Below are 20,235 nucleotides of genomic sequence, written 5' to 3' on the forward strand. Positions count from 1 at the left end.
TCCCAGTGCACACAGCATTCTTAGCTGTTCAAGCAGTCAACCCTGGTCTGTTGGTCAGTAGATATGGGTTTGTCAATGTGTTATGAGATTTGTAGTCTGTATGGTCCATGTTGCCTCTCTGTGTCATATTGGATAGGTGCTCTAGGCTAAGAGGCTTGGCAGCTGGTGGGAGTTCTTTATTTCTAGAGCAACATTTCCATAGAGTCACATCTGAGAATTTGACAGGCCACCTTGCTCTCAGCTGTGAGGTGAGGCTTTTGCTGTGGGTGTACCTCAAGTCCCTATCAAGCCAGGGTGCAAGTGGCAGTAAATAGGCTCCGTGGTTACATCTCTGCCTTTTTCTCTCCCTTGTCGACTTTGGTTCCCCTTCCAAAGCCTGATGCTTTCCCAATGACACCTGTCCATAGAGTTACCATGTAAGGCGAGGCTCTCCCCAGCAACCTCCTGCTTCAGGACTTTAATACTGACTCTCTTACCAGGAGTCAAACCTGAAGGTTGGCATTCAGAGCAGAAAGCCGCCCATTTCACTGGGAAATTTCTGCTTGCACCCTGCTTACCATGCTGGTTCCAGCCTGGCAGGCAGTGTTTGTCGCAACACTGCACCCTTGCTCATACTCCGGGACCTCCTCCTGGCCTAGAATCAGGGGTCTTGCACAGAGTCCAATATAAAATGTGATCATCAGATTGGGAACCATGTATGCTGCTCATTTTTTGCTTTTGTTGTGCATATTTTTTTCAGAATATTTTGTACATGAAGCTCTTAAAAAATATCACTGGCCAGTTGCTGAACTCTTCTCAGAGAAACAACATCTTAGGATAGATGAGAATTAACACAAAGGTTCATAAGGAATACCTTCATCAAACTACTGCCCCCCAGGGCTCAGGGAGCAAGAGGTGCTTGAAAGATTTAAGAGGCAGCGCTGATGGATGACTACAAATAAAGGGGTTTTCCGTTTTATAGACGCAGCTGGACTGACGAGCAGAAGAACTCTTTTCCACCACATACGGTCTCTTAGCTGGGGTTACTCTTGCTGCAATGAAACAAAATGACCAAAGAAACTTGGGGAGCAAAGGGTTATTTTGATAATTTTTCTGTATTACAGTTCATCCTCAAAGAAAGCCAGGATGGGAACTTTAGCTTGTGTCAAGTTGACATAAAACTAGCCAGCACTACTGACCCGTTGTCAACTTGACACACAAATACATCATTTTTCAATCAGGACCTTTCCTTTCTCATTTATCCCCAAGATGACATGTTAATCTTAAAACCACAATTTAAAGCATAAGTAACTTTAAAAGTCCCACAGGCTTTACAAATTCAAACACATTAAGAGTTCAGTCTCTTTAAAAATCTAAAATTTCTTTTAAAAGTTCAAAGTCTTCTAAGCGTGGGGTCCTGTAAAATCAAAAGTAAGTTAAATACTTCCTTACATTGAGAGGTAAGGGCACAGTCACTATCAGATCAAAGCAACACAAAATTTCAACTGTCTAATATCTGGGATCCGCTCACCATCTTCTGGGATCCTCCAAGGGGCTTGTGTCATTTCTCGGGCTCCACCCTCTGCAGAACACACAGCTTTTCTTCTAAGCTCACTCAGGCTCCACCTCACCACTACCGCTGTTCATGGTGGTACTGGCATTTTCAAAATGCTGGGGTCTTCTGCTGTAACTGAGCTGCACTTTCACCAACAGCCTCTCCTGGGCTTTCCTCATGGTACAGAGCCTAAGCTTCAAAACCTCTTTGTTGTAGGAGGCCAATTGTTTGTTCTTGGCTGCCTAGACCCAAAATAACTACTCAGAAACTGTATTAATTAAATCACCTCAATGATGCTGGTTTTTTTTTCTTAATTACTACTAATTTTTCAGCTCCAAGTGACCAGCATTGATTATTCCAACAAATCAAAGCTTTCACTTCAGTGGTTCCGGTATCTTATTAAACACAGCCAATGCTTCAGCCCCAGCAACCAGAACCACATATTTTTAGTTTAAAATATGCAATTATCCAATAGATCTTTGAATGACTCTCAAACTTTCCTCTGGAACTTGACAGCTAGGCCTCTACAGTCTGCATTTCTCTTCATATGTTCATCTTCCAAGTTACCACAAAACAGCTCACTGAGCTCTCAAGACCAAAAGATTTCTCTAACCCAAAGTTCCGAAGTCTTTCTATAAACCTCCCCAGAATAACATGGTCTGGAAATATGACAACAATACTCTACAATCCCGGTATCACTTTCTGTCATGGTCAGGGTATTTCTGTGGTGAAACACCATGGCCAAAGAAACCTGGAGTAGAAAGGGTTTATTTGGCCTATTCGTTCACGTCTCTATCCATTATCAAAGGAAGTCAGGACAGGAACTCAAGCAGGGCAGGAATCTGAAGGCAGGAATGAATACAGACAGGAGACACAGAGGAGTGCTACTTACTGGCTCGCTCCTTATGTTTTGCTCAGTGTGTTTTCTTATAGAATCAGTCCAGGGATGGCACAAGCACTGTCTTAGGGTTTCTATTGCTGTGAAGAGACACAAAGATCATGGCAACTCTCATAAAGGAAAACATTTAACTAGAGATGGTTCACAGTTCCGAGGTTTAGCTCATCGTCATCATGATGGGAAGCCATGGCAGCGTGCAGGCAGATGTGGTGCTGGAGAAGTAGTCACATCTGAGGGCAGCAGGAAGAGAGAGTGGCACTAGACCTGGCTTGAGCATCTGAAATCTCAAAGTCTACTTCCAGTGGTACACTTCCTCCAACAAGGCCACACCTCCTGATGATGTCTCTCTCTATGTAAGCTTATGGGGATCATGTTCATTCAAACTGCACAACTACCTTTGGACTGGGCCCTCCCCTATCAATTGCCAATTAAGAAAATGTTCTACAAGCTTGCCTGTGCTCACCTCTGATAGAGACATTTTCTCAGTTGAAGTTCCTGTCCTCTCAGATGACTTTAGCTGTGTGATGCTTACATAAAACCAGTCAGCTTGTTGGGCAGTGGTGGGGCATACCTTTAATCCCAGCACTCAGGAGGCAGAGGCAGGTGGATCTCTGTGGGTTTGAGGCCAACCTGGTCTACAGAATCATTTCCAAAATAGCCAGAGTGGTTACACAGAGAAATCCTGTCTCAAAAAACCAAATCAAACAAACAGAGCTTTCAACCCCTCTAAACAAACAAACAAACAAACAAACAAAACGCTAGTCAACACAAGTGATGCTGAACTGACACAAAGAAGGGATAAATTTTAGTTTCTGTGCATCTGTAAGGAAGTGGAGTGTGTTCCTTTGGGATGTTCTGAGAACATAAAATAGCTCAAAAGGTAATGGGTGAAAGAGAGAAGAATTAAAAATATAAGTAATGTCCAAATTGGATAAATGACTCTGAAATAAATTGAAAGTTGATATAAGCTCAGGAATAGACTCTTATTTTTCCCAAGGCCATTTCCCAAAATTCATGTGCATTTCACAATGAAAAATGCCCACCAATCACTCCTACATAAATCTTAACCCCTGAAATTAAAATCTCCTAGGGAAACTCAGCAGCCCCATCAAAACAATGGCTCAGGCTGGGCCACAGGATTTCCATGCCTGTATATAAAAACAGAAATATGAATCCAGAGTCTAGGAGAGTCGGGGCTGCTGGTGGGGTGAGGGGGCCACACTGGGGGTTGTTTCTCACTCTGTGCCCTTTCTGCCTTCTGTTGAGCATTTTTCTTTTTTTTCTTTCTTTCTTTTTTTTCTCAGCTTCTACGGATTGTATTACGAGCAACCTGGACTGAGTATATGTTTTCGAGACCACGGCAATGGCTGTGGTGAGCAAAGGCCCCAAAGGGCCTGATGCTATTATTATGGAACATTATTTGGTATTCATAAGGTCACAGCGTTGGGAAGGCTGGTCAGATTTTGGGGGCCTCTAAGGCAAGCAAAGAATGGAAAGTAATAATGTGTTATATGCTGCCTGCTCTTATGTAAGCTATAGTCAAGCTTCGCCTGGTAATTTCTTTCCCATTAATCCTTTCTTTCTGTGTTAGGAAATCTTTGGAAAATTGCTGAGTTGGCAGCTGAAAGTATTTTCTTGGCAAGCCCTTTGAAACTGTAATTGTATTAAAAAGAGCCCCTTTCTTATCATCTTCACCTCTGAATAACTGTTTCTTTTTCTTCTTTTCTGTGCTCTGTTGGAGAGAAGAATGAAATAAATGGCGTGTCTTTATCCTCAGCACATCATTATTTTGGAGCTTTCAGAGATGGCAGGAAAGTCTCCGCTGTGAGTCATTTTAACCCCAAATCAGTAACAGGTTGGGAGGTATTAGCTGGGTGTAGCAACAGCAGCATGCATTTGTGGGTGGGGCCGGCATCTCAGCTGCTCATAGGATGTAAATGAGCTGCAAACAAGCCTCTCCCCAGAACTCAGAATCCTTAATTGCTGCAGCCCCATCCTCAAAAATTTAGGTTCCTGGCATGAGAGTACAATGTGCCAATTAGAGTGAAGCTGTCTGACCCCAGCTCACAAGGCAAGACAAAGCGGTGAGTTCCAAATTTTGTGGAGCCACCTTTTCGAAATTGATTTTCAGGCAATGTCGACTTGTGATTCTTTTTGCCTCCGCTGGGACTTCTGGGTTAGAAAGAGCAGCAGTGTATATTCCTTCTGGCATCTCTCTGGGATAAATAAAGAGAAGATAGGAGTTCATTTTCCTTGCTTGGCCTCAGGGTCTCTCTAAGACATCCTGAATCCCTGAATTGTTTTGCCCCACCTCTCTAGGGCTCCCATTTGGCCTGGAGACCACAAAATGAGATAGCAATAAATAAATAGCTGGTATCAGGGCAAGGGGGTTCTGCGGTGGTGGTGTCCCATAATCTTCTTTGGAGACCTTGGGTTACTGCTAGGATCTCGGAGTCTCTGTCTGATATAAGCTTTTCAATCATTATTTTAAATGCCATATTCTGCAGATCTTTGAAGAATGAGGGCTGTCTAGGTATATCTGATTAGACAAATTTTGTTTCTAGTTACTTGTTTTAAGTTTGACTTTGAAAACATATACAGGGACCTAAATATGGCTTATTCCTGTAATTAATTATTTCAGTACTTTAAGGATGAGTGACTAGCTTGTATTTCTAGCAGTCTCAAATAAGTTGGCAGCTTTCATAAGACTAGAACTTTACATTCTGTAATGATTTTGAATTGAAGTTAATAAAGAAGCTAAATTAGTCATTCTGAGGGTAAAAACAGAACAAGTTTGTATCTAGCCGTTAATACTGTCTCCTGCGAAGACAAGGAAAAGGTCACAGGGTGAAATGGGAACAGGAGGGAGCCTTAGAAAACATTTTTTTATTCGATTGAAGTTCCTCTTAGTATCAATACAAAAGCTTATGATTCAATTTATCCAAATAGCTTAAACCCAACAAAGTTAGCAACGACAAAGAGGCTAAACATCCATTTTTAAGCCTGAATAGAACTTGAACAAGGAAATACATTTTAAACCATTAGTTAATATTTTTTTAAATTTATTTATTTATTATGTGTACAACATTCTGCTTCCCATACACCAGAAAAGGGCGCCATATCTCATTACAGATGGTTATGAGCCATCATGTGGTTGTTGGGAATTGAACTCAGGACCTCTGGAAGAGCAGTCAGTGCTCTTAACCTCTGAGCCATCTCTCCAGCCCCATTAGTTAATATTTTTAATGCTATTATTTTTTAAATATAGTTTCCATATTATAGTGATCCCCCATTACAAAGTTTTTGCCATTGTTATTTTGCAATTGCAGTTTTGCCTATGTTGTGAATCTCAGTTCAAACATCTGACACGCAGGTGGTCCTAGGCTACTCCTGTATAACCCTTAGAGAGTTGAGATCCATAGGCATGGGTGCTGTTCCAAGCCCGCTATCAAACTGCCTAGGTCTTCTGCATCACAAGAAATGAACATTTCTGTTTCTGGTTAGTTTTTGGTGCTTATGGCTCTGACCCTAACTTTTAGCCTTTTATTTTAAGTTCAAATACTAAGAATAAAACATTTTATAAGCACAGATGTCCCACAGCCTTATAAATTTAAGTATTTAATTTTTTTGAAAATATTTAATCTCTTAAATGTCTTCCTGCAATATCAAAAATAAAGTACCTCTTTGGCTCCATCTTTGACGACATATACATAGCCTGTCTTTTAGATCTCAGCCAACTCTGTTTCACTATAGCTGGTACCTCTGGTGACTATCACCTGGCACTGACATTTCTAGAACTGTTAAGGTTCATTCTTGCAACTGAACCTTCTTTGGGACTCTCGCCCTGCCATACATTTGTAAACCTCAGCTGTTTCCTACGATCCCTTTATGTCTTTATAATCGTTATCACCTGGGTGACTCTTAAAACCAGGTTTAGCTGGCAGAGCAAGGTACATTTTTGAGTATACAATCATTGAGGCGCAGCTTTTTAAAAATCACACACACACACTCTATACTATAACGTTGTTTTTAGAATGGGACATGAATCATCATGCAAAAAATCTATCCTAATCCAAACTGTCTTGGAGCTCTGTTGTTGCCTCCTAGTTAGGCCCACTCCACGTGATCACCTTTAATTAAGATGGCGGTGAAATCATGTGGCATCCATTTTTTCTTTTATTTAAATTTTTATTAAAAGTTTTTCTTTTATTTAAATTTTTATTAAGTTTTTATTTTTTATTAGTTTTATTGAGCTCTACATTTTCTCTGCTCCCCTCCCTGCCTCTCCCCTTCCCTTCAGGTCTCTCCCATCTTCCCCATGCTCCCAATTTACTCAGGAGATCTTGTCTTTTTTTGCTTCCCATGTGGATTAGATCTATGTATGTCTCTCTTAGACTCCTCGTTGTTGTCTAGGATCTCTGGGATTGTTATTTGTAGGCTGGTTTTCTTTGCTTTATGTTTAAAAACCACGCATCTATTTTTAAAAAACTCTTGCAAAATGGCAATCCAAAATTTAAATGAGATCATGCCTTATGGTCTCTTTAAAATTACTCATGCATAGATTTTGTTATCAGTTCCCAGTGTTACTAATTAACTTTTAACTAGTTTTTAAATTTAACAGATTTTTGACCATATCTAACAAAATGAACATAAATCTGAAGCTACAGAATGTTCACATAAACCAAGTCCAATTTTTTTGACTGTTCTGCTTTGTTTTCTTCTCCTTGTCCTTGTGTCGGGCTCAGACTGACAGAGTGACAGAGAAAACTTTTGAATAAACATGGATCTAGCAAAGGAAGAGTCATAATTCAACTCTAGAGCCAGCTTTTCAATAAAGAACTGCATAAGACAATTTTAACATTATCTATACCAAAAAGTCATCTGAATTTCTGCTAACTCAAATCCAGTAACCAGAGCTCAGAGATAAATACTGAAGTCAGGTCCGTAAATGTGGCCACAGCAGTGATGGGTTGCAGAGACAGCAAAAAAAAAAAAAAAAAAAAAAATGTCCAAACCATTTCTGTCTCAGCTCCATGCTTGTGAGAAAACTTTTCAACAAAACAAGCATATTCAGTACTTGCAGGTATAAGAAGCCACAGCAAACAAGGGATCATTTAAGGATAAAATGGCATAAAATGCTTCTGTCATAGAGCAATGTTCAGTTAATACTCCCATCCTTTTCCCGCTACTGTCTTAATAGCCAAGCCTGCTAGCCTTATTATTCTGGTACTCCAGAAGGCTCTTCTACCCCAACTTAGAATGTGACCCCTAAACCATATTCTGAACTTTACAAGAAAGATTAGTTAGTTTATCTGCCAAATGGCCAACTTCCTAAAAATAAATGGAAGGTAGTGGGTATTGGGGAAAGGGGAGTCACCTTTGTGTTGGTGGTAGAGAATGATAAAGGATACAATTTGATAAGGGATACAAGGATACACCTAGTTATAGACCTACTCCAGATGAGTGTGAGGGGCCACAGCAGCACCACAGCTAGGCTTTTCTGGGTCCAGCTTCCACTAGGCCTGAACTTCAGTTTCAGTTTCTGTATCCTAGTAAAGCAGGAAAAACAGCCCCAGCCAGTCATGTTCAGGATGACCTCATCCTCTCCTGGCTGCCTACAATAAAGGAGCCTGTGAGCTACTTTGGGGTCAGAGACATTTTGTTGTCTGTCTGTCTGACCCACCCCTGCATTCTGGACTAAACAATGCTCTTGCTGCTCGCATATATGAGTGGGGTGGTCTTTGTTTTGTGGGGTGTTCTGCTGACCCTAACAAATGAACAATACTTTTTAATGGTCGAAGTAGAGCAAGGAAAAGACCTGGGAGAACAATTGAGAAGGAGATAGGTTATGCTTTCTAGTTGGAGATTACTCTGGTTATTATTGTTCTAACAAAATGTCTGAAACTGGGGACTTTTTATTATAAAAAAAAAAGAAGCTATATTTAGCTCAGACTCTGGGAGGCTGAAAGGCCAAGATTGAGCATTTCCATCAATTTGGCCCCTAGTGAGACCCCTCTCTCGAGTGGATCTTATCACATCAAATGAACCTATGTGAAGGAGATCACATGGTAAGACAGGAGGTCACATGGGATCAGGAGGATCCCTTAGCCTGGAGAGCCATATAGACCCACAACTATATGGATATAACACTACCACTAAAGGACAACTTCTCTGAGTAATTATTTTATTTCCCACTTTCTGTTTTTCCTGTTAGTTTTGAGACAAGATCTTAGTCTGCAGCTGAGGCTGGTCTAAAACTCTTGGCAATCCCTCTGCCTCAGCTTCCACAGTATTGGTGTTGCAGATGTGAGTCTCTGAGCTTCGTCTGACTAATCTTAATGCATGTCACACAGCATATAACTTATATAGAAATTATTCTGCTGCCTACGTCAGGTAGAACATCAACATTGCTTTAAGTCAGTATAGATAAACACCAATAAGAAGTAATTTATTTCTGCAGTTACTTACTGCCGAATCAGTCGGGAGCTTTTTTCAACCCAAGGCTGTCCATTTTCAAAAGGGTAAAGCTACAGTAGGTGGAGAATCCCCATGGCTATGACAAGACCGAATTCTTTTGTTGCTGTGGAATCAGGCCTATTTAAGCCATTCTAGAAAGTGCTTTCTTGTAGACAACATCTCTAGGTGGCATTCTCATTATGTTCGATCAGTTCAGTCCTCTGGTGTATAAGGTACAAAAATGTCCTGTGTATAAGCTATTTTCTTTCTTCCAAATGTGTAGTATTGACTTTCTCATTAACTTCTCTTAACAACTTGCATTAGAAAATTTTTTGTCAAATATTAAAGCGAAGTAGAATACCTTTGCCATTTGCTCCATCAATAGAGTCACAATCCACTTCACTGTTTTTGATTTTTAAAAACAGCATTTATTTTTATTGATGTATCTGAGTGTTTGACCTGGATGTATGTAAGTGCACCATGTGCATACATGGTGCCCTGGAAGTCAAAAGAAGTCCCTAGATCCCCTGAAACTGGAGGTACAGGAGTTTGGAACTGCCATGCGGTTACTAGGAACGAAACCTGAGTCTTTTGTAAGAACAGTAAGTATACTTAACCATTTAGCCGTCTCTCCTGGCTCTGCAACTCATTCTTTGAGGCAATTTCTCTTAGACTGTGAGCTATTGGGCATCCAGTCCTATAAAATACTCTTGCTGCTGTGGCTGGCACTGCATCCAGTCTGAGGACTGTTAAACTCATTTGCTCCAATACCTAGCATTTTGTTTTTGACTTTTACTTAATTTGGTTTCTGCTGGATGTTGAACCCATTGTGCCAGAGAAGTGCTTCAACCAGCGGACTAAATCACCAGCCTTCTATGGTCTGGGATTAGTCACTGTATTAAAAAAACTGGGGGTTCTGTTTCCAGCACCCATGTCAAAGGGTCCCAGCCTCCTGAAACTTCAATTAGCAGCCAGGCTGCATTGTTGCTTACAACCTCCTGTAACTCCAGTTCCAGGGGATCTGACACCCTCTTCTTGCCTCTGTGGACACCTGCATGTACATGGTGTACATGTATACCTGCAACAGCACACATACGTATTAAATAAAATAAATAAATAAGTTTAAAAACACCAGCTTTTGTTGTCATTACGTGCATATGAATGTATATCCTACCATAACAATCACTACAGCTAAGCAGAAGACACTTCTGTTCCTGCAAAGACATTTTCCCTTCGTCTTCTGCAGTCAGCTCTGTATCACCATGCTCTACTTTCTGTCTTTGTGAATGTCTTCATATTTTCTGGAATCCCTCGAATTGGAACCATACATTAGATGCATGTTCATGTCTGAATCTTAAAAACTGGCACAGTGTTTTTGAGATTCACTGATGTTATTGCCTATGTCGATAGATTGTTGCTTTTTGTTGATGAGTTATATTTAATAGTATGGCTAGATCACGTTTTATGTCTGTTTATCCTCTGATGGATATTTTGGAGTATTTCTAGTCTGGGGCTCTTACGAGTGAAGTGACTATGAATATTTGTTTCCATGACTCTTCAGGCATGGTTTCATCTCATGCCTTTTATTTCTTCATTTATTGTTTGCAGTGTTGGAGATTGCACATACTAGGGAAGTGTTGTACCACTGAACTATATCATCAATCCCAATCTTTTCACACTTTAAAAGAGATAAATAATAAAGTGATATTTCTAGGCTATAGGTAAGCATGCATTTAACATTATAGGAAATCAGCAAACTTTTCCACGGGTACCATTTCACACTTCTATATAAGCATCACATAAGGGTCTCATTTGTTTAACTACCTGCCAGTGATTGGTATTAACATCTTTTTTTGAGATAGTGTTTTATGTAGCTCAGGTTAGCCTCATACTGAAGATGACATTGAACATCTGATTCTCCTGCTTCTGTCCCTTCAGTGCTAGAATTACAGATTTGGGCTACCATAATGCATGTATATAATGCTAGAGAGTGAAACCAGGGCTCTATATAGGCTAAGCAAATACTCTACCAATGTAACTATGTCCTCATTCTTATTTTTCACTATTCTGGATATTGATTCCAGGGCCTCATGTGTGGTAGGAAAATCGTCTAGCACTGAGCTTCACTCTTAATCTCTATTTAATTTGAACTACTCAAATGATAAGGCTGCAAGATCCCATTGGATTTTTAATTATTATGTTTATGGACACAAAAGTATTTAGTCTTGTATAACACTAATTACCATTTTTAGCTTAATTTTGATATATTGTTATTACATTGAGTAGTATGGTTTGTCTGGGCTTTGTAGGTATTTTTTAAGATCAATAAATAAATTTAACTATTTTATCCCAGTCTTTAGTTTGACTTTTTATTTTCTTAATTTTGATTTTGATGACTTGTAGTTTGCTATTTCTATTCTTATTGCTATTGTAGTTAAGTAGCACATATTAAGTGACTTAAAGCTGTTCTAAAGACTAAGCTAGACTGGTCAGGCTGCATCCGTGCACAGGCTCCAGTTCCTTGTGTTTTGCCACTGTTGGCTGTGATCCTCATCCCTTGGTGCCACATCACTCTGATTTCTGCTTCCCTGTCATTGGCCCTCTCTGGCTTTGACCCTTCTTCTGTTGTCATTTGCTGTCACTTGTGATTACAGTGGCACTCACAGAGGAGTCGGTGTAGCCTTCCTATTTCAAACCCTTAGCGTAATCAAAATCTCCCTTGTGGAATAATCTCATTCACAGGTTTGGAATAGCAGGACATGGACATCTTAGGGGCCGTATTCATCTTACTACGTCTAACCTCCCCCTCTTCCTTTCTCTTTCCCTCTTTCTCTCTGTCTCTCAAGATGATAAAAATTTTCTTGTAGAATTATATACATTTAATCATCATGCTTAGGATTTTTAATGTGTTTCAAATTAATTTTAGCATTGAGGTAAAGGTCATAATTCATTTAATTGTTTTACACTGTTTTTGTCAATATCAATGCTGAAAAGTCCATCTTCCTCCTATATTTACCTTGTTTTTTTGTTGAAAATCAATTAATCACTTATTGTGATTAATCCTATTATCTATTCTTATTTTTTTCTGAAGGCAAATGTGGTTGATTCAGCTCTTTGTTTAGAGTCATGAGTTTGTAATATCCCAATTTGTATTTTTAGATGTGACTTCCATGGCTCTTCAAGACATGAGTCTTTCTCAAACCTCCCCACTGCACTTTTGACTCTCCTAGTTTCCTGCCCAGTTTTTCTGAATCTGCAGCACTATCTTTGATAATCACTGCTCTCCAGATGTTTCTACTTGGGCCTTGGACACCTGCTCTTTTCCCCTCACCTTACTTCCTTCATCTATTAGCCCGCCATCACCTTTTCCTTTGCTTAGGTTATCAGCATGTGCATCACACTTCCTTCAAGTTGTTGTCAGAAATTCCTAGGACTGGGTACCATAACTGGCCTATTTACATCACTTAGCACTTATTGTATTTATTTGGTAAGGGACTATGATTATATTTATGTCACGTGGTACAGGATTCTTTCTTGTTCATAGCAACTATATTTTATTGTGAAGAATAGAATGAATGAAGGAAGGGTGGCAAAATCCCCCCTGACTTGCATGTGTATATGGGTGAATGCTGAAGCCTGAAGTTGATATTTGGTGTCTTCCTTGATTTCTTTCCAAATTTATTTATTGAAACAGAATTTTTTTTTTTTTTTTTTGCTAAACATGGATATTGCCACCAGTTCTGGCTGGTCTTGATAGTGAGTTTGTTCCAAGGATATTGTTCCTGTCTTTTGATTGCTGGGATTACAGGTAGGCACCATATCTGACTGCTGGGTTTTCATTTGGGTTCTTGGATCAGAGTTGTAATCTTCATACTTGCATTGTGAGAGCTTTATCCACAGAACCATTTCCGTGGCCCCCATATAAAAGAAAATTTAGGTAATGCCAATGCCAACAAGTATTTCCCTACAAAACGAAATTCTAAGTGAGGTAATGTATCAATGTTTTAATAAATGAGCCTTAGCATTTTGCATGCTGACCTTAAACAGTTTATAACAATCCAGTTGATGAATTCTTTAGGATAATCAGGATCATTGGACATGTTTTCAATCTGATAAGGATAAAGAAAGACAGGAAGCCAGTGTTTATTTTATATAATCTATGTACTTGGCAATAAACTATGATCTTTATAGCCATTATCTAATTAAATTCCTCAAAAACCTTGGACTGTGGCAACAAGTATGCCAATGCCCAGAGAGGTATGACTACATTGTTAATTGAAGAGCCTGTATTTAAAACTGGAGATATTCTAGTGTGTGAACATTCTATCTCCTTCCCTATGCTAACCACAGTTTGTTCTTGATCTTTGTAAGGATTCATGATCTTCTAGTGACCATGGGTACCATTAAACATTAGTTGCTATCTATTACCTAATAAACTTTTCCTGTTTGGTAAAATTTCTCAATTTTTCTTTAGACAATTTGGTACCCTGTTAATATAGACGTTATATTAGTGTGGTTGTGCTTTAGCATGATTCAAAAATGCTTCTCACAGACAAGGCATTCAGGAAAACGCTGCGTTTGGTGATGGAGGAAGGTCATTGGTTAAATAAAAAGAAACTGCTTGGCCCTCATTGGTTAGAAGATAGGTGGGAGGAGTAAACAGAACAGAATGCTGGGAGGAAGAGGAAGTGAGCTCAGACTCCACAGCTCTCCTCTCAGGAGCAGACGCCTCAGAGAGACGCCATGCTCCGCTTTCCCAAGCAGACGCACATGATGAAGCAAGCCGCCAGGTCAGACATGCTGAATCTTTCCTGGTAAGACCGGAGCTACACAGTTTATTAGAGATGGGTTGATCAAGATATCAGAATTAGCCAGTAAGGGCTAGAGCAAATGGGCCAAGCAGAATGGGCCAAGCAGTGTTTAAAAGAATACAGTTTCTGTGTAATTATTTTGGGTAAAGCTAGCCGTGTGGGCGGCTGGGTGCCTGGGACACAGCCCAGCCGCCCATATTACTACAGTTTGGCCTCAAACTGAGGTTGCTCTTTCTACATGTTCCCTAAAATAGTACATCCAAGAGGAGGTAAATGAGGAGAGACAGGGTATTAGCTATGCTCATAATCTGGGGTCAGAATCTAGGGAAATGTGACACTAATCTATTGGGAAACTCCTTTATGTTCTCATAATTCTTCTCCTTCTCTTAAGTTCACAGGAATTCAACAACCAAGTCAGGTCTGAGGAGATGCTTCTTGAGGGAAGGTATAATGATAATTTCTTTGTCCATTCTCCTTTTGATAGATGTTTCTACTGATGAGCCACATCTTTTGATCTTGATCCCTTACATTTGTGATATATATCTATATATCACATCTATTTATTTTCGAAGGATATATGACAAAGTTTCCTAAGCAATACAATGCCAGAATTAGAAAGATGTCCCAAATTAGAACAAAATATAGCTCTTCATTTCTTGTTTCCAAATAGAAATGAAAGTTTTCCAAGTGAAAAATACTTTTCTATTAGGAAATTAGCTGTAAGGAAATGACCTTTGAAGGGTCTAATTTATTTTCCAGTTAAGCTTATAGGTCTTCAGTTGCATTCAGTTTTCTGTAGCTGTAGCGCATACCACAGAGCTGGTGATTTGTAAACAACAGAAGTTTATTCAGCTCGCCATTCTGCTGGTATAGTCTCAGCCCCCGTGAGGGTTTTCTCATAGCATCACAACATGACTGGGGGCACTCATGGTGAGGCAGAATGGGTGCGATAAGGTTGCTTTCTCTCTTACAAAGCTCCTATGAGTCCTTTGGCTTAATGACCTCATCTAGCCTTAAGGGTCTGGCAAAGCTTCAGCTACAATTATCATTAACATATGAGTTTTGGACTTAAGTGCTTTCTTTTTTCTCTGTTTTTGTTGTTGTTGTTGTTGTTGAGACAGTGTTTTGCCTATAGTCTTGGCTGTCCTGCAACTCTCTCTACAGATCAGGCTGGCCTCAAACTCAGGGATCCACCTGCCACTGCCTCCTGAGTGCTGGGATTAAAGGCGTGCACTACCATGCCTCTCTCTAAGTTTTTAAGGTGTGATTGGAGGGGGACAAATGGGAAACTACACTCTGATTTCACAGCACCTCTGATAGCTCAATACAGCATTTCATCTCTCAGATGTTTCACTTCCCCCAGATCACGAAGTGTGAAATGGAATCATGACCCCGATTTCTGCATTGATAACACCAATTAATCAGCCAAGAGATGAAGGAATAATGTACAATTTGTAAAAGAACTTTGAGAAAAAACATTGAAGTTTAAGTAACACACACACACACACACACACGAGAAGGCTCATAGTAAATAATTAGACTAATCAGATGAAAAAGTAACCATCACAGAAGAATTTAGTCCAGGCAAATACAGGAGGTGGAATGCTGTGGACAAAGTTGTTAAGCAGAATCCAGAGGAAAATAAACCAGAAATTTTAAAGGTTTTAGAAAAGAAGTTCCCAACCTGTGAGTCATGCCCCCTTTTGGGGGGTCACAAGAGTTACAATATTTACATTATGATTCAAAAAAGTAGCACTATTACAGTTATGAAGTAGCAATGAAAATAATTTTATGGTTGGGGTCACCACAACATGAGGAACTGTATTAAAGGTTCATAGGGTTAGGAAGGTTGAGAACCACTGGCTTAAAGGGTTTCTTATGGGTTGGGTATATTGTTTTGGATACGGATAATCCCAAATAAAGACTGTTATTTATTTCCTTTATTAAATTGGTAAGACAGATTTCATGTTCCTCTATCACCTCTCCCACATGAGGGAAAAGCATTAACTGATACACTGGCTAGTTTGTCATAGTGTCTGCATGTACCAGTGGGACAGGTGTCTAAACACAAGTGGAGTTCTGCTCAACAGAGAGGACAGAATAGACGGAGAATACACAACCAAGAACATTGACCTCGGAGTTCAGGGATGAAGTACTGAGGCCTCTGGTATGAGCTTCAAGAGTTCTCAAGCAATCAAGCGAAACAGCGTAATGACACCCCATTTAAAGAGAGAAGCAGCCTCTCTTTAAATGCAGAAGTCAAACAAGTCATGGGGTGTTGTTTGTTTGAGACACATGAGAGCTGCAGCATGACTAGAAAGCAATGAAAATAATAATAACAAAAACGAAACCAGAAAATCTGAGTGTCAGGAAAATGGAAGTAGTAGAAAATAAATCACAGACCTGGAACCCAGGGGCATAAGAAACGGTAGAGTCTGTGGCAAGAGATAACTTGGTGGGTTTGGGTGAGTACTCATGATAAAACCATGAAAATGTTGACAGCTTGTATTCACACAGTGCTGAAAATGTAAGTCAGGCTGAACACTGTTGTCCTAGTTAGGGTTTTTGTTGCTATGATGAAACACCATGACCAAAAGTAAGTTGGGGAAGAAAGGGTTTATTCGGCTTACATAGCCATACCTAAGTGTGTCATTGAAGAAAGTCAGGACAGAAACACGAACAGGCCAGGAACTTGGAGGCAGAAGCTGATGCAGAGGCAATGGAGAGGTGCTGCTTACTGGCTTGCTCTCATGGCTTGCTCAGCCTGGTTTAATAAAGATCCCAGACCACCTTCACAGAGGTGTCCCTACCCTCAATGAGCTGGGTCCTTCCCCATTGATCACTAATTAAGAAAATCTTCTAAAGGCTTAGCAATTCAGTCTTATGGAGAGCTTTGGTCAACTGAAGCTCCCTCTTCTCTGATGACTGGCTTGTATTAAGTTGACATAAAACTAGCCAGCATAAAAATCAAGATCAGGATGGATCTAATCTCTAAGAATTAGAGTACTTGTTTGTCTGCATCCAAGCAGCTTGGAGAAGGTTAGGGAGCTGACTCAGTGGCTCAAGTGCAGGCCAGATGAGCATGTGGACCTCAGTTTAAATCCTAGAACCCAAGTAAAGAGCCAGATGCGGTGGCGTGTGTGTAATCCCAGGACCTGGGTGGAGGAGACAGGAGCACCCTGGGTACGTGCTAGGGAATGATCTACCCAGTTTGGTAGACCAGAGAGCTCTAGGTTCAGTGAGAGAACAGAGAACGGACTAAGGAAGATACTCAACACTGTCTCTGGATTCTACATGTGCGTACATATTCACTCATATCCAAGCACAAACCATATTACCTCCCCCCAAAACATCTTGGAGGACTTGTTAAATAATAGATCATCCGTTTCAACAGGGTAATATTCAAAGACTTTTTATTTGTAAGTTTTTATTATATTTTATTTATTTATTACTCTTTCTTTCTTTCTTTCTTTCTTTCTTTCTTTCTTTCTTTCTTTCTTTCTTTCTTTCTCTCATGTGTGCGGTGGTAGGGGAGTACAACAGAGGATAATTTTCAGGAATCATTTCTCTCCTTCTGCTATGTAGGTCTCAGGGATCAGTTCAGTTCACCAGGCTTAGCAGAAACCCCTTTACCCACTAAGCCATCTTGATAGTCCAAGAATTCATGTATCTAACAACTTTCCTCATGCTCTTTGGCTGCCGCTGGTCAGGGGCGTTTGGATTGGGAACCAGCAGTTAGGAGTACAGCCCATCCAAATTGTCCCCTCGGTGTGTGTTAGGGTGTACTATGATGGCTGCTTTCTAGGAATCAATACTGGGGAGTGCTGAAAAGGCCGGGTTGTTGAGCGCTGTTCTCAGAGGTATGGGCTGGCAGCTTTGGAGAAGAATCTACAGATATTTCCTAACAAGTTCTACAGGCGAGACTTCCATGGCTGTGGTCTTTTAACCATTTTGCTAAATCATGGGAACTTCTCTCCAGCGGTCACCTGCCTGTGTGTACTCTGTGCAATTAGCAGGCTACTGCAGAGACATGTCGTCTTTTCCCTGGGACCATGATAGGCACAGAATTAAACACTGGCATTTTCCGCAGTTGATGGGGAAGCATTCAGGTCCCGTGTGTGCCTCATTCTACAGATGACCTTGTTTAAAGGGGCTCGCCCATCGGTGCTTCCATTCCTTAATGGGAAGGTGAAATAAAGAGATGGGCATATGTAACAATCACTTAATATCTCCTCCTAAGTAAGCTCCCTATAAACATGGCTCTTCCAGAATTCCCCCACACTCTCTTTTCCTAGCTGTGTGAGTGTGTTCGTTACTTTTCTGTTGCTGTGAGAACACACCATGGTCAAGGCAATATCTAGAAAGAAGTGTGTATTAGTGCGTATGGATCCAGCAGAGGGATAAGAATTTATAACGGCGGAGAAGTGGAAGCAGCAGCAAAGGGGCGCTCCCATCCTGAGTTTCCTCAGGAAGCAGAGAGTAAACTGGAAATGATGACGGGCTTTGAAACATGAAAGTCCATCTCCAGTGGCTTCGTCAAGCAAAGCCACATCTCCTAGATCTCTGTGTAAAAGTGCCACCAACTGGGGACCAAATATTCAAATACATGAACCTCTGGAGACATTCTCACTCAAACTACCATAGCGAGGTATTGGCTCTCCTCCCTCCACCACATCTTGTGAGAAGTATTTATCGAGCTGATATACCTGAATTAAGGGAAAGGATCCATTCAAAGGAAAAAGCAGGAAAAGATGGGGAAAACAAAAGACTTTGGTGCTTGGAAAACTAGTAGAGGAGACCTGTTCTCTGGTTGGGGCCGGTGAGATATCAGCAGATGGCCTGTCTGCGTTGCAGCTTCTCTTCTGCCTATGTGGTTGCCTATAACTCTTGTCCTTATTAAGAAAACCACAGGGCTGGAGAGATGGCTCAGAGGTTAAGAGCATTGCCTGCTCTATCAAAGGTCCTGAGTTCATTTCCCAGCAACTATCCATAATGGGGTCACAACCATCCATAATGAGGTCTGGTGCCCTCTTCTGGCCTGCAGGCATACACACAGACAGAATATTGTATACATAATAAATACATATTAAAAAAAGAAAGAAGACCACGTTCCCTTCTGTAATGCCCTGTGAGAGTATATCTACAAAGACACAATGCAGTCCTGATGGACTAATTAGTATGTAGTAGAGGTGCAGATTTATAGCAGTGATGGTCCGGGCAAATAATGAAAACACGTTTAATCTAAAAACAGACTGCGAAGTCCAACAAAATGTGGGCGCATTTTAAAGGAGACCTCCAAACCTGGCAGCACTTAGTCAATTCATTTTATTTTTCTGCATCTGCCTGGCCACCCACACGTGATGAGATAATATTTTTTATCCGAGGCACTGAAGTACAAGGCCAACTAGATGGACCACAAGTGAGTAAGTGAATGTTTGGCCTCATCTGTTAAAGTGGACTTTCTCCAATGACCCAAATAGCTTTTTTTTTTCAAATTATCTTTTTTTCACTCTCCTCCCCCTCTTAAAATGCACTTGGAATTTAAACGACAGGCTATACTGCTACCATCGGCCTCTCAGAGAAGACTCAATGCTTGTCTCTACCCATCTTACCGAGACTATCATAGTTAATGTGGTTTCACGCTGAGCTCTGAACAACTAATTATATTTTAAGCAATAATGAGACAGTGGAATTAAAATTTCAGACAATAACAGCAAAACAAAAGGAACAAACAACCTTCTCCACTTTGTTTCTCAAGGAAACACAGGCTGAGAGCAGTTAAAGCGCACACGGGCACCCCAGACTCCACGGTCAGGTGTGGTTTTTGTATTGAAACTGTCTCATTACAGCAAGCTGCACTCTTCCATACATGAACTCTTGTCTCGTGGATCGTGTACTTTCTTCTCTTTATGTTTCAAGAACAACGCCTGATAAATTAAAACTTAAAAACATTCCAAACTCTTACAGAAGCCCCCAAGACATCAGGGGATAGGCATCACAAATCTGTCTGGCTCCATTGTGCAGATTCATGACCTATCAACCTCTGGCCACGTTTATTGTCCTTGTCCTCGTTTTCCTGCTCATCTATCCCCCCTCTGGACTTCCTCACTCCCCTTCTCTTTTGTGTTTCAAAGTAAATCCTGGTGTTTTGAGTTAGAATATTAGATGCACTGCCCTTAAGAGACTCTGTGTTCTGCACACAGTCACAAAGACCCTGCTGATGTCCTTTGTGTTAGTCAGCCGCCGGGAGATTCACTCTGGGCCGATCAGTTATGTGGAGTAGTAAGTTCCAGTTTTGAGGGACAGGAACGTGGATTTCTCAAGTAATCTAGGACACTAAGGTTTTTGAATACAGTTCAGGTGATGGCATTGTGACATATATGTAAGCATATGCGTGCATGCGTGTGTGTGCTTGTGTGTGTGTCTGTGTGTGTGTCTGTGTGTGTGCATGTGCACGTGTTTGTCTGTCTGTGTGTGTTTAGTTTCTTCCTCTAATTCCAGAGAGAGAGAGAGAGAGAGAAATCCTAAAGATGAAG

Source organism: Microtus pennsylvanicus, chromosome 7 (genome assembly GCF_037038515.1).
Source record: "Microtus pennsylvanicus isolate mMicPen1 chromosome 7, mMicPen1.hap1, whole genome shotgun sequence".
In the NCBI taxonomy this organism is placed as follows: Eukaryota; Metazoa; Chordata; class Mammalia; order Rodentia; family Cricetidae; genus Microtus; species Microtus pennsylvanicus.